The sequence below is a fragment of the Cnephaeus nilssonii genome (genome assembly GCF_951640355.1).
Source record: "Cnephaeus nilssonii genome assembly, chromosome: 24".
Lineage (NCBI taxonomy): Eukaryota > Metazoa > Chordata > Mammalia > Chiroptera > Vespertilionidae > Cnephaeus > Cnephaeus nilssonii.
In genome coordinates this window covers 15,768,673-15,783,622 of record NC_137095.1, presented here as the reverse complement: position 1 = coordinate 15,783,622, position 14,950 = coordinate 15,768,673, and the positions used below count along the sequence as shown (strand labels likewise).

Below are 14,950 nucleotides of genomic sequence, written 5' to 3'. Positions count from 1 at the left end.
GCACCCAGGGCTCTGTGGCCTGTTCTCCTGAGGAACCCAGCGGCCCACCTCCTAAGCACTGCCCTGCCCCCCAGCTCTAGAAGGTCATTCGTTCTTTGTAGTTTGACACCACAAAATTTGCCAGAAATCAACGCCCTGTTCCCGCCACATCTCATTACTTACACCTCTTCGCCCGAGGGACTGCACTTGGGAATTCTCATGGGTCTGACCCTAAAGGCCAAGGGAGAATGAACACGACCTCGGAAATGTGCGGGTTTCCCCAAAATTGATGGTTTCGCGCCATCAATTTAGCAAAATAGTGATGTGTTTCACGATTACCTTCCAGAGGTTGTGATGTGATGTGGGTTGTAGTAAGTTGTGAATAACAGGACGAAGTGTATCGTCAAACTCAACCTCAAACTTAACCTCTATTTTTTTTTAAAAAGGGATAATGGTTATTATAAGTATTCAGCATGGTTATTGTAAGTATTCGATGAAGTAATCCGTGAAATAGTGTTGATCTCAGCATGTGGTACATCGACTAAGAACTCAATTAAGCGCTATCTATATAACTGAAATACATATATTTGAAACGGCGCACAACACTCCCACAAATAAAACAGTAAAAAAAAAAAATGAACAGAACTCAAACTATCACCATGTTTGACTATTCTTCCTATAAAGTTAGTTTATTGACCATATCCGAAGAAGCGCATACATATATCATTTCACATGAACAAAACACAAGGTGGAAGCCTGAAACACAGGAACTCAATCACTGGTGGGAAAACAAACGTTTGGAAAATAACAACCACCTGGATTTTCATATCAATTACTTAGAACACATATTACTATTAAGTAACTGAACACAAGCCAATTGGATAAATGAATCATCACTAGGTCACCAAGCATGGCGACTGGGTTAAACAGGTTAACTCACACGTTCACAAGTATAACTAAGGTTGCAGGGAGTACCCTTGAGTTTACACACATTTTTGAACAATACCTATTACATCCTATAGGTAAATTTCTAAGACTAAAATTGTGAGTCAAAACGTGCTAATTTCCATCCAATGCCTATTTCCCCTGGTAACATACCAGGAGTCCAAATTTCTCCACACTTTGTACCTCTTAATCTAATAGGTGAAAAAAGACAACCAATGGTGGATTTGTTTCATTGTGTGTGTGTATCTATTTATAATTATTATTCGATATCTGTAATTATTTCATCATGGATGTGGTTGGGCATTGTTTTATATGCTCTTGGCCATTCACAATACCTTTTCTTTTAGGAGTTGATCACTTACAGGCTTGGCCGCACTGATACCGGGATGCTTGCCTTTTTTTTAAGAATTAATTTGGGGTAGTTTTTCATAGAAGATTAACCCTAACTTGGTCATATACGTCTCAAGGAACCATACAGCTATAGTTTAATTGACTGTCAAATAAGTAGCCCGTTTCACTTTAAGTTGAGCAGGTTGTTGGTTCTCTTTCTCTTCCCGAAACCCTCCAATGCAGATAAACAAACAAGCAAGAGCCAACTTGGAAAAACACGGCTTCATCGGGCTCAAGATGGCATCCGTCCATCGGCTACGTTCCAAGAGAAGGCTATGGGGTGGGCCCATGACACTTGGGACAGTTTTCTCTTCGGTCTGCCCTCACGTGGTGACTGGGAATCTCCCCTTGGGAACACTGAGGAGCCTCAACACACCCACGAATACCGGGGGCCATGGAGAACACTTGGACCATCACCAAGGGTGGAGAGATAACCAGGAACTTGGGACAGGGCTGATGGCCAAGGCTCCTCTCCTACAGCAGACCATTCTGTCAAGACTGGGAGGGTGGCTTCGTTACCTAACCCACAGAAACAACACAAGAGACGCGAGGGACATTAAGAAACCCATGACTGTATGTTCCAAACAAAAGGACAACCTCCAGGCACCGATCTTAATAAGATGGCGGGAAGGGACGTCTCTGGTTAAGAGTTGAAAATAAGATTCATAACCTGGTAAGAGTTGACAAGTAAGGTTCATGAAGAGGCTCACTGAGGTCAGAAGAGCAATGCAGAGACACAATGAGGGTGGCCCAACGGGGAGAGAAGTTTTTAAGTATCAGACAGAAATCCCATAATTAAAGAACACGACGACTAAACTGAGATGTTCGCGAGAGGGGTTCAACAGCAGAGTGGATGACGTGGAAGAGAGGACGGGCGAAAGACAGGGCCGTGTAATTCATCCAATCGGAGAGGCCAAAAGAAAAAAAAAATAGAATGAAAAGTGAAGAGAGCTTAAGGGATTTTATGGGACACCAACCGATGGACTCATGCACATGTAACAGTAGTCCAGGAGGAAGAGATACAGAAAGGGGCATTAGGGCTATTTACATTAATATTGGCTACAGACCACAACTCATATAAGAAATAGGCATTCCCTTTCAGGAATCCCGAAGGCACTGAAAAAGAGGACTCCAAAGAGACCCAACACCAAGACGTATATATAATCAATTAGTCACAAGCGAAAGAGTAGCAAAGAATCTTAAAAGCAGCAAGAGAAAGCAACTTGTTAAGACCAGCAGCACGATTTTCAGCAAAAGCATTGCAGAACAGGAAGGCAGCGGGATGATGTAGACAAAGTGCTGGAAAAAAAAACACTGCCAACCAAGATCACTCTAGCCCACAAAGTCAATTTTCATAATTAAAAGAGAGGGAACAACCAATGGATCAAAGAAGAAACCAAGACATAAAAAATATATTGAGGCAAGCAAAAACATAACGTACCGAAGTGTACGGTACACGGCAAACATAGCTCTAAGCAAGAAGTTTATTGTAAAAAAAAAAAAAAGTTTATTGTAATAAACACCTACATTAAGGAAAATATCTCAAACAAACTAAGTTCACATCAAGAAACTACAAAAAATAAAAACAAATGAATCCCAAAGTTAGCAGAAGAAAGTAACAAAGGGGGTGGGGGCGGCTGGGGAGAGGTCAATGGGGGAAAAAGGAGAGTTATATAATACGTTAAACAATAAAGAATTTATATAATAAAAAAGAGAAAGTAACGAAGATTAGAGCAGGAAAAAAAATAAGAGAGACTAAAAAGATAATAAAGCCCTAGCCAGTTTGGCTCAGTGGATAGAGCATCGGCCTGAGGACCAAAGGGTCCTGGGTTCGATTCCGGTCAAGGGCATGTACCTCAGTTTTAGGCTCCTCCCCGGCCCGGGCCCTGGTCGAGGCTCGTGCAGGAGGCAACCAATCAATCGATGTGTTTCTCTCACATCAATATTTCTCTATGTCTTTCCCCCTCTCTTCCACTCTCTCTAAAAATCAATGGAAACATATTCTCGGGTGAGGATTAAAAAAAGAAGATTTTAAAAAATAAAATTTGTCTACTGGCAAAAAAAAAAAAGATAATAGAAAAGATCAATGAAATGAAGAGCTGGTTTTTTTATAAAGATAACCAAAATAGAAAAAGGTTTACATATACTTACCAAGAAAATAAGAGAGAAGACGCAAATAAAATTACAAATGAAGAGACACGACAACTGACAGCACGGAGGACCACAAGAGACCACGGTCATGTGCCACTTAACGAGGAGGATATGTTCTGAGACATGTGTCCTTAAGAGACTATTATTGCGCGGACATCATGATATGGTCTACTACTATGAATGTATGCGCTATATACTTTTATGGACTGGCAGCCCAGCAGGCTTCTTTATGTCAGCATCACCACAGTCATGTAGTGTGAGCCCCAACAGTTGGCATTTTTTTGGGTAATGCAAGTGCCTGACATAATCCTCTTTTTTAAATATTTTCAGTTACAGGTGACATACAATATTACGAGTTTCAGGTGTACACCCCAGAGATGATAGACATTACATAACTTACTAAGTGACCATCTGGATAAAATTCCTCACCATCTGACACTGGACCTAGTTATCAGAATATGACTATCTCGATTCCCTATGCTGTACTTGACCACCCCCATGACTATGCTGTTAACTCCCTTTTTCACCCATCTCCCCAACGCCCCTCCCATCTGACAACCGTCAAAACGGTCTCTGCTTCTTCTCTGCGTGTTCACTTATTTTTAAAGACACTGCTGGCCACACACTGGATAAAGACCCAGACCACCTGCCCCAATGGAGGTTCCTTTGTTTTAGGTCTTCCTTGAGTCTGATAACGGACCATTTGGGCCCCTTGCTTTTTTCTCTTCCCATGCGTTAAATTCTCGCTCTGACCTTGTAGATACACCACGAAAGAGTGAGTGAGCCTGCAAAACCCTACGCCCGCAGGAAAAACGGAAGCCCAGACTCATGCTTCTCTCTCGCTACCCTAGGACTTACTGTGGGCCCTCTCACGGGACTTCTCTGCTCTGGGGCCTGTTAAGTAACAAACTCCTTTTTCCTTCACGTGTTCTGACGCGTTACCGCAGCAAAGCATCTTGCACAAGAACCACGAGGATCCGACCGTTGGTTTACAAGGGGAAGATAGCTGTGGGAAGCTCAACGGGTCCCAGGTGAAGCGCCCTCAAGGCATTTCTAGCTGAAAGTACCACTCTCTGTAGGCTGAGACTGCCAGAAAACATTAATGTGTTATGCTACAATTTTAGGAAGGCTACCAGGTCACAAGGCAATAGGAATTTTCAGCTCTCCTATATTCTTAGGGGACCACCCTGTATAGGAGGTCCATTGTTGACCGAAAGATCGTTACGAGGTACATGACTACACTACGAACAATTATAAGCCACACAAATTCAACAACCTAGAAGAAGACATAGATAAATCCCTAGAAACATACAACCTACCAAAACGGAACCACAAAAAAAAAAACCACAGAAAATCTAAATAGATCGATTACTATAACAGGAGACTAAGGCAGCAATAAAAAAACTGCCCAACAAAGTCTAGAAATAGAGGGGTTTCACTGGTAAATTCTACTAAACAATTAAAGAAGAATTCATAGCAATCCTTCTCAAACTCTTCCAAAAATAATAAAAAGAGGAAGAGAATGGAACACGTCCACCAGCATTATTCTGATACAAAAATCAGACAAGAACAATACAAGAAAATGAAATCACATGCCAATATCCCTAAGTGAACATAGATGCAAAAACCTCAGCAATATATTAGCAAACCAAATTCAACAATACACTGAAAGGGCCATATATCACTACCAAGTGACATTTATTAAAAGGGATGGGTCATGGATGTTTAGACATCCGCATTAACAAAATGAAGATTAAAACCGTCGTAAAATCGTCTTAACAGACACAGAAAAAGCACTTGACCAAACACAACATCTATTTATGACAAAAATTCTCGGCAAAGTGGGTATAAAGGGATGTACGTGAACATAAAGAAGGTCTTATAAGACAAGGCCAAAGCTAACATGACACTTGGTGAAAATCTGAAACCCTAAATGGCATGGCCTACTACAGGAATAGTATTGCTTTACTTTTATGTAACTGCAGTGCAGTGGGTTTATTTACATGAGGATCGCCACAAACACATGAGTAATGATTTATACTATGACAGGACAACGATGACATCACTAAGCGAGGAGTTGTTCAGCTCCACTCTAATCTGATGGGACCCCCAAAATACGGGTGGTCCGTTGTTAAGTGAACTGTTGTTATGTGGCACATGACCGTATATAGAAAACTTCCAAGATGCCACCAAAAAAAAAAACAAAAACAACAAACTTTTTTAAAGAATAATCTCAGTTTAGTTCCAAAATAAAAAATTAATATACATAAACCAGTTCTGTTTCTATACACCAACCATCTGAAAAGAACGCACATAAGTGGAAAGACACTCCGTGTGTGTGGACTGGGAGAATAAATATTGTTAAAATATTCATACTACCCAAAGCGACCTACATTGTCGATGCAATCTATCAAAATCCCCATGGCACTTTCCACAGAAATAGAAAAAGCAATCCTGAAATTTCTGTGAGGCCTCAACAGGCAGAGGCATCACACTCCCTAATTTCAAACGCTGTGACAAAGCTACACTAATCAAAACAGTATGGTTTGTTTGCGCGTGAACACACACACAGAGATCAATGCAATGCAACAGCACGGAGAGACCAGAAATCAACGCTCTGCGCATATGGCCAGGTAATTTTTCAGCTACGGAGCCGAAAATTCTTAATAGGGGGAGGGTAGTCTCTTCAGTCAATGATGTTGGGAAACCTGGACAGTCACATTTAAAAAGGAGTGAAAATACATACATACATACATACATACATAAATAAAAAGAACGAGACTGGACTCCGATCTTGCACCAACGACAACAAGCAACTAGAGATCCTAATATTTAAGACTCCTATGAGGAAACACAGGGAGTAAATTCCCTGGCATGGATCTCAGCCATCATCTTTCGGATTTGACACCAAAAGCAAAAAAAACCAAACCAAACAAAACAAAAACAAAGAAAGAAAAGAAAAACTAAACAAGTGAGACACTATCACACTGAAAAACATCTGCTCAGAAAAGGAGACCCTAACCTCATGGAAAAGGCAACCGATAGAATGGACGGAAATAATTTGTTAACCACAAATCTGATCAAGGGTTCACACCCAACATATGCAAGGAACTCAACTGGATAGGCAAAACCCACAAAAAAAACAGACCCCGGTTTAAAAACGGACAAGGACCCAGGACCTAAACAGACCCTTCTTTCCCCAAGACATACATATGGCCCCGCGGGACTTAAAAAAAAAGTTACTCAACATCATTAATCGAGAGGACAATTCAAGGGCACAGTGAGGTACCATGTCACCCTTGTTAGGATGTCTATTATCAGAAAGGCAGGAGGTACATACTCACGCGTATGCAGAGAAAAACCCTCGTACGAGATTGGTGGGAATATACATGGGCACGACCACTGTGGAGCACAACACGAAGATTCCTCAGAGGTTAAAATGGAACTACCACACCATGCAGCAATCACCCTGGGCCGACGGCCACAGGAAAGGAAAGATCTCCAAGAGTTTTATCTGTACTACCACTACTATGTTCATATACACATTATTTACAATAAGCCAAGGAATAGGAAAAGGAAGGAATTCCAAAGGAAGGAATTCATGAAATGGCCCAGGGCATTATGTTCCAAGTGAAATAAGCAAGACAGAAGGAGGACAAACACAGCCTGGGGTCACTGACATATGAAAACACACCTCACGTATCTATGTGAATGGTAATATTGCTTCTTTATTGCTATGTAGTCTCTCATTACTTCTGACCCCTCTCACTCACTCCTACACCGACTTCTTTGAACCAATGGTCACAAAATGCTTACGTTCTGACATTCCAGCATCAAAATACGACAATGAGGGGGGGGGAAATGTCCCTGTCAACTAGGAGCTCTTAGATATGTATTTTGGGAAAAGGAGGCAGAACACACCACGGGGGAAAAAAAAAAAAGGAATCAACACGGGGAAATGGATGACTGATAAGGATATAAAGACAACATGGATGTGGGCAGGCTGGCAAAGCCACGGCTCCCCGTGGCATCAGCTCCGCACACTCATCCCGAAGGGACCAATCCCGAGACACTTCAGACCTCAATGCCAACCAACAGCGGTCTCATCCCACATCTACCGTTTCTCATCCTGGATCCATTCTGATGCTCTCTACCCATCAGCCCTCTCTCCACTAAGAGAATGGGGTCTGGGTGGGAATGTCTCTGAGCCTTATGAATGAAGGAAGGTAACTTAGAGCAGGGGTTTCCAACGTGGGGCACACGCCCCACAGGGGGGCAATTTGACTTTTTTTAAGGGGGGGCAATTTGAGAATGAGTTATTCACAGTGAATGTTTTGCATTTCTTATGGTTCTAGGGGCCTCATATGCAGCCTATAAATATACATGGTGACACATTGAGGCATTTCAGTTCTCGATGATGTGTTTTGAAAGTTTATTTGTTATTTTGTCATATCACTTTTTTTTTTTTTTAACAATTCCTTAGTGATTTCTTCCTCAGTCCGTCCACTGTCCCAAATTTGGTCCTTTTATTTTTCTCTCTCATGGATGCCATGTTCTTTGGAAGCTTTTTTAGACCAAGTTCATGGCCTTTTAGGCTTCCTCCACTTGAACAGGAGTTCACTTTTTGAATAATGAGAATTCTATGTCACGGAGGCCGAGGGCGGGGGGGGGGGGGAGTGTGTGTGTCTCAGGATTTTAGAGATGCTTAAGTGGGGTATGGCCAAAAAAAAAAAAAAAAGGTTGGGAACCACTGACCTAGAGTCTTTATGAATGACGATAACCATGAATCACTATTTTTTTATTTTTTTACAAGGCTCTGTTTGAATCTATCCCTACTCCACATAGAACCAGCAGCGATATTTTTTAAAAAGGTGATCAAGTCAGAAGAAGAAGTCCTAAATGAAAAAAAAAAAAAAAAAGAAGTCCTAAATGAAGTCCCAACAGCGGATGAAGAGGCAGAAGGAAAGCAAGAGGGGGGCACATCACCTATTCACCGAAGCCCCCTTGCTGATTAGGGTCATTTTTAACCTCTTCCCCAACCTCCATAAAATCAAGTCTCCTTACTCTTCTCGCCGTTCCGAACCTGAGCGGGACGGGAAAGGCTGCTCACGTACAATCCCGACTCCTTTTCCTGGCATCTCTCTTGGTGACAAGCGTATGCTCTCCCATCTACCACTCATCCGTAGACTGGTCTTCCTTGACTATCAATACTAGGACGGAAGCTGGTTCTTAGAGACAACAAACTACCATCCCTCCGGCAAACACTCATCACACTTAGCCTACAGATACACAACGGGAGAATTCTTAAAAGTTGGAGAGTTTGAAGATAGTAATATCAACACAGTATTCTGGGGGCATGAGGGGGGGTCTCACTTAAGTGAGCCACACAGATTGTACGATTTTGTCGCCACGAGCCAGTGACTGCATTTTTGCAACGGAACGCCTTATATCAAGAATGGGCTACCATCGCACCTCTCCTCTTCCAAGGTAACTCTAAAAACAGAGGAGTGCATGAGACAGAGAAAAGAAGTGTTTTCTAGGGAGAGAATACACATCAAAAGAAAATGCTAGAAAGTAGGTTGGGCCCTAAGCCAGTTTTGCTCAGTGGATAGAGCGTCGGCCTGTGGACGGAAGGGTCCCGGGTTCGATTCCGGTCAAGAGCACGTACCTTGATTGCAGGCTTCTCCCCGGCTCGGGCCCTGGTTGAGGCGCGTGCAGGAGGCAACCAATCGATGTGTTTCTCTCACATCGATATTTCTCTCTGTCTTTCCCTCTCTCTTCCACTCTCTCTAAAAATCAATGGGAACATATCCCCGGGCAAGGATTAAAAAAAAAACATATATAAGTTGGAGGGAAAGTAAGAGAAAGAGAACACAACACAGTAGGAAAAAAACCAAGGTGGTGGTGGTGGGGGGTTCTTCTGTATGATTCTTGAAACTCTAAATCTAGATTTCCACACTAAAAAGTCAAAGAAATAAACACTGGCATAAGGTATACGTAGGAAGTTTATGAACTTCCAAGGAGCATCTTATTTTGAAAAGGGCAATGGATTTTACCTCTGACAACCAGGATGAGTCTTGGGACTAGAGGAAAAAGAGGGGCTACTTTTTGTTAGTTGGTTAATGAATCACCTATCACTATTGGGTCTATTTGATCGATGGCCATTTACTGTCTAAAAAGTGGGCGTAACTTTTTTCACCTATTAGATCGGCTTAATGGTCGATCACACCCATCGTGTCCAATTCCTCATGAAAATTAGCACGGCCATCGCACCAGAGCTGGGTGCGGGCCTGGAAAACATGGCAAGGGCAATTTCACAATATCTACTGAAATCAAACGCATGCAGAACGAAGGGTACAACAATGCCCCGTCTAGAAGTCTGTTTTACGAGAGAATCAGGAGCACGAGCGCGTTAATATAGATCTATAATTATATACATTACAACATTATATGCAGCGGCAAACACAAAGAAACACAGTTAACCGACGTGTCCCCAAGTAGAGGAGTGGGTGAACCCATGGTGATATGCACGACACCCAATAAAAGGTCTACAGGGAAAGGAGATTTATCAGTTTGAGAGTATGTCCACCATATACTTAAAAAAACAAAACACATTAACAGTGGCCACACACAGGCCATCGCACACGGTGGCGCATTTGTGAAATAAACCCAACATAAACGTATAGATACGCCGAGAGCAGCGACTCATCACTACACCACAAATGGTTAACTACGGTCCACCCCTCGGAACTAGAAATGGAAGGTGGACGACGAATGGCCACAGGCGACGTTAACTTGGGTCATAACCCATTCCTTCTTTTTTGTTTGTTTGTTTGTTTTAACCCATTCATTCTTGGCGGCCCCCGTTTCCATGTACGAGGCGTAAAGCTGTTACTGAGATAAGTCGGGCGTTGCAGGTAGGTGTTCCCTCGAGACAGAGGAGTTTATGTTCCAGAAACAAGACAAGGAAAACAGACTGATAAAACTCCGCCATCTCCATTCAACCCGCGGAGGCGACGCGGACAACCAGTGGAAATCAAGGGCCACGGAGATTTGACCTTGAAATCGCTGCGGTACCTTTGTGGTGTTCACGGGGATCCCAAAGACGACCATTCCAGGGATACCAAGGAGCCGGTCATCTACAAGACGGTATCACCACGGTTCAAAATGCCAGGGCAATGGTCTTGGCTCCCCCTGAACACAACCCACGTGGTGGTGGCACTCAGGTCTACGGGTGGGCCGTTGGGGAAGAGTTGGTCAACGTCAACACCTGGTCTACAATGCAACGTACCAGGCTCCCTCAACAGGGAAAACAACCCATCGCTTATCGCAGGAACACAGATAGGAAGGGGATCTTGTTTGGGCCACCTCTGAAAAAATACCACCAGAAACTGTGGGCTCCAATTCGGAACAAAGGATGTCCCAAAGGGTACCAAAATGGCCCGTGGGAGACACATAGCTTGTGAGAAAGCCTGACTATCGTGGGGTGGGGGTGGGAGGTGTGTGTGTGTGGGGGGTCACCAAGGTGGTGTCTATGGGTTACACAATTACATTTCCCACCCCCATTTCTAAAGTAAAACACGAATTTTTCCACCCCCCACCCCCCAAAATGCAACGGGGTCAAGAAGACAATAGAAGTAATCACATGACATATATTCAGAGCACAGAGAAGCACTGTGGCGCCACAGTCCAGGCAATTACTTGCCGGCCAGCAGGTCAGTTCTAGGAAAGCCGTGCCTTTTGAGAAACAGAGACGCAGCGAGCTTCTCAGAGGGGGAAACGAGACAGCATCTGGGTGAGGCTGAGGGTGGGGTCACTTCGGAAGGTGCCTAGGGTCCTGTTGTCCACACATCCACCACCTGGGAGAGGACAGAGGGAGATATGGCGAATGAAAACAAACAGGGTTATCTTAGACTAGAGGCCCGGTGCACGGATTCGTGCACCAGTGAGCTCCCTCGGCCTGGCCTGCGCCCTCTTGCAATTCAGGGACCCTCGGGGGATGTTGGAGAGCTGGTTTGGGCCCGATCCCCACAGGCCAGGCTGAGGGACCCCCAACAGTGCAGGAATCTGTGCACCAGGCCTCTAATATGCATATAAGATCTTTGGTTAATCTTCCCACCCTCACCCCTCTCCCCTTCCCTCTGAGATTCCTCAGTTCTGCCCCCTGGTGGTCAGTGTGCATCATAGCGACTGGTCAAATGGTGGCTTAGGCTTTTATATATATAGCTAGCCATGCCTCCTACCACAAGGAGGTCACCTGGCGGTCCAGGATGTTACTGCTAGTCCCTGGAAAACAACACCCAGGAGCCTGGTACTAAGTCTCTCCAAGCTGCAAAAACTTAGCTTGCTTCAGTGCACAAAAATGATGAAACCATGATTTTTGCCCTCCCCCCTCCCCCTGCCGCCCCAGCTGTGATTTGAGTACCCACCTTCCCGTTCCTAATTATTTTCAGGTCATTCAACCACAAATGCATTGCTGAAACCGCCATTTTCGGTGTTCCTTATTCACAATTTGTATTTCAATTTGGGGTTAAACATAAAATAAAATGGCCCAGATGGCATGCTTCAGCGGTTAGATGTTGACCCATGAACCAGGAGGTCATGGATCATGGTTTGATTCCAGTCAGGTCGCATGCCCGGGTTGCGGGCTTAATCCCCACTAGGGGCCTGCAGGAGGCAGCCGATCAATGATTCTCTCTCATCACTGATGTTTCTCTCTCTCTCTTCCTCTCACTTCCTCTCTGAAATCAATAAAAACGTATTTAGAAAATAAAATAAAATAAAAAAATGATGGGACAGCCTGGCTGGTGTGTGTAGCTCAGTGGTTGAGCTTCGCCCCACGAACCAGGAGGTCACGGTTCTATTCCCGGTCAGGGCACATGTCCGGGTTGTAGGCTCCATCTCCAGTAGGGGGCATGCGGGAGGCAGCCGATCCACGATTCTCTCTTATTATTGATATTTCTCTCTCTCTGCCCTCTCCCTTTCTCTCTGAAATCAATAAAATATATATTTTTAAAGAATGATGATGTACCATTGTACCAAGAAAATGTTAATAATATCTGCTGCAAAGTATATATACCATTTCATGGAAAACTTTCAAAAAAATCTAACCCCATTAGGGAAATACCCACAGTATCTATTTTCCCTGCTTTCCTGAATGCCTCTTGTACAATTTGATGGTTTTCACTTGGAAAAAAACACACAACACTCCTTGTATTTTGATTTGTAGTCTTAGTCTTGTTTACTAACTAAAACCCGGGGTTAGGCTATAACCTCAACATAATCACATAGGCCACACAATAGGTTGGAGGAAAACACAAATGCAGTGTCAAGTAACTCAGGACCTAAGAATCGAACCCATCACCAACACAGCCAAGAGGGTATCTCAACATGAGAAGATAAGTCTTCATGCTCTTACCTGCAGTCAAAAATCTCTTTGGTCCTCGCTTATGGAAGATGCTTGTGAGACAAAAAAAAGAAGAAAAAAAAAAGGGAATGCTTGACAATGTTTGGACAATCTTCATGCACTCATCAAACGAAAGAGTCAGAACCAACTCCCACCAAGGCAATATTCTGGAGCATTCCTCAACGTCTGCCTACCCCTACTGGCCATAGCTGAGCTCATGCACTGAGAACTCATCTTCTCACGAAGGCCCATCCGAACTGCGTCTGATTCTACTTCCTTGTCGATTTGCTTTCTGGTCTCTTTTTACACCCCCCTTTGCCCTTTTCCCCCACCTGCCTGACATCCTTCCTTCTCTTCCTTGACCCATCCACGATTCACGGGTTTATGCCAGAATATCTTAACATTTGAACGAATTTAAAATTGACCGAGCATACAGAGGTTATGTTCTCTGCCTAGAGAGTATCACATTCTATGGTGAGGAGGTAAGAGGCTTCTTATACCTTCTAGCCCAGTGGTCGGCAAACTCGTGAGTCTACAGAGCCAAATATCAACAGTACAACGATTGAAATTTCTTTGGAGAGCCAAATTTTTTAAACTTAAAAACTTCTTCGAACGCCACTTCTTCGAAACAGACTCGCCCAGGCCGTGGTATTTTGTGGAAGAGCCACACTCAAGGGGCCAAAGAGCCGCATGTGGCTTGCGAGCCGCAGTTTGCCGACCACGGTTCTAGGGTATCTGATTTGCAAGCACTCTATAATTTGACAATCATAGGCTGTATGGAATTCACATACAGTTTTATTTTTTTATTTTTATTTTTTTAATGTTATTTTATTGTTTAAAGTATTACATATAGTAGTACATATGTCTCCTTTTTCCCCCCATTGACCTTCCCCCAGCCTCCCCTACCACCTGGCACATGCCCTCATCCCACCCCCCTCCCCCAGTGTCTCATGTACAGTTTTAGATTTTAAACGACTACAAACAAAAAACTGGGTTTCCACATCACACTGGACAACACAGACACAGTACACCACCGATACTGATTCTTACCAGCATTTCCGAAGATCAAATCCACAGAACTGATCAACAAGAACTACAATTTGGATTGATCTAGGAATGTCAGCATCTAAGATGTCTCACGTCTTACACTGGGAACACCTCAGTTATAACTGTGGAAGATATGGGAAAATGTGACACATGCATACACCAACGTCAAATACAAGGTCAAGTGCGCTGTTGGATCCTCCCCTAGAAGATATTACAATACTTTTATATTAAAATATTTTTTAAAAATCATTGTTAAAACTATTCTTGTGATCTTTGCTACTGAGGGTTTTGGCTTCTTTTTTCTTATCACAATATTTTGAGAACCCCATCACTAAGCTTATTTTATAAATAAAAAAACTAAGCTGGTATGCCTCAATAGCCCCTCCACTTTTCATTCCACTTTACATGTGACTTTACAGTGTCTATTTTCAATGATGAACTTCTTATACCATCCATAGATCAATCTATTCATCAAACCACCTGTCCAACGACCTGAAAGCCACCCATGATGCGATCACGCATGTAATTAGAGGAACTATGCACTGATTCCCATGTTCACCCATGAATACCCAGCCATCTGGCAATCACATATAAATCTGTATGTGGACAAGGTTCAGGCATCCAACATACCCTTCTACACACCACTAACCATCTCCGCCTTCACTTGATATATTGAATCTCTCAATCTGTGCATCAATCCACGTCTCCCATTGCTTTTCAAAACATTCCTTCTATAGCCGTGCATTCAATGGCCCCCTGATGTATATAGTTCCATCCATGTGTACATCCACCCAATTGTGCATCCGATTTTCTCTAGCCTTTTATCCAATCAGACTTTCCTTAAAAATTTCCAGCCTGGCTATTGGGCCAACTTCAATGACCTTCTTGACATACGATTGTAAAATTACATAGAATCTCCCACATCTCCCTTATGATTTGCAATTTATATGTATATTTTAAATCGCCCTAAAAAGAGCTACCCAAAATCATTCTGAGGGGAAAGAAAAGCATAGAGAAGCTCCAGATTAGTTT

At 43.2% G+C, this 14,950-nt stretch overlaps 1 long non-coding RNA gene across 1 annotated transcript; it reads right to left on the bottom strand.

Annotated features, from left to right (window-relative positions):
* Positions 1 to 676: 676 nt before the first annotated feature.
* On the bottom strand, positions 677 to 14,029 carry LOC307095080. Its single transcript, XR_013813174.1, has 3 exons — positions 13,922 to 14,029; positions 12,884 to 12,924; positions 677 to 11,324 (listed from the first exon to the last, which is right to left on the bottom strand). It is a non-coding gene; the product is annotated as an uncharacterized lncRNA (long non-coding RNA).
* Positions 14,030 to 14,950: the final 921 nt, after the last annotated feature.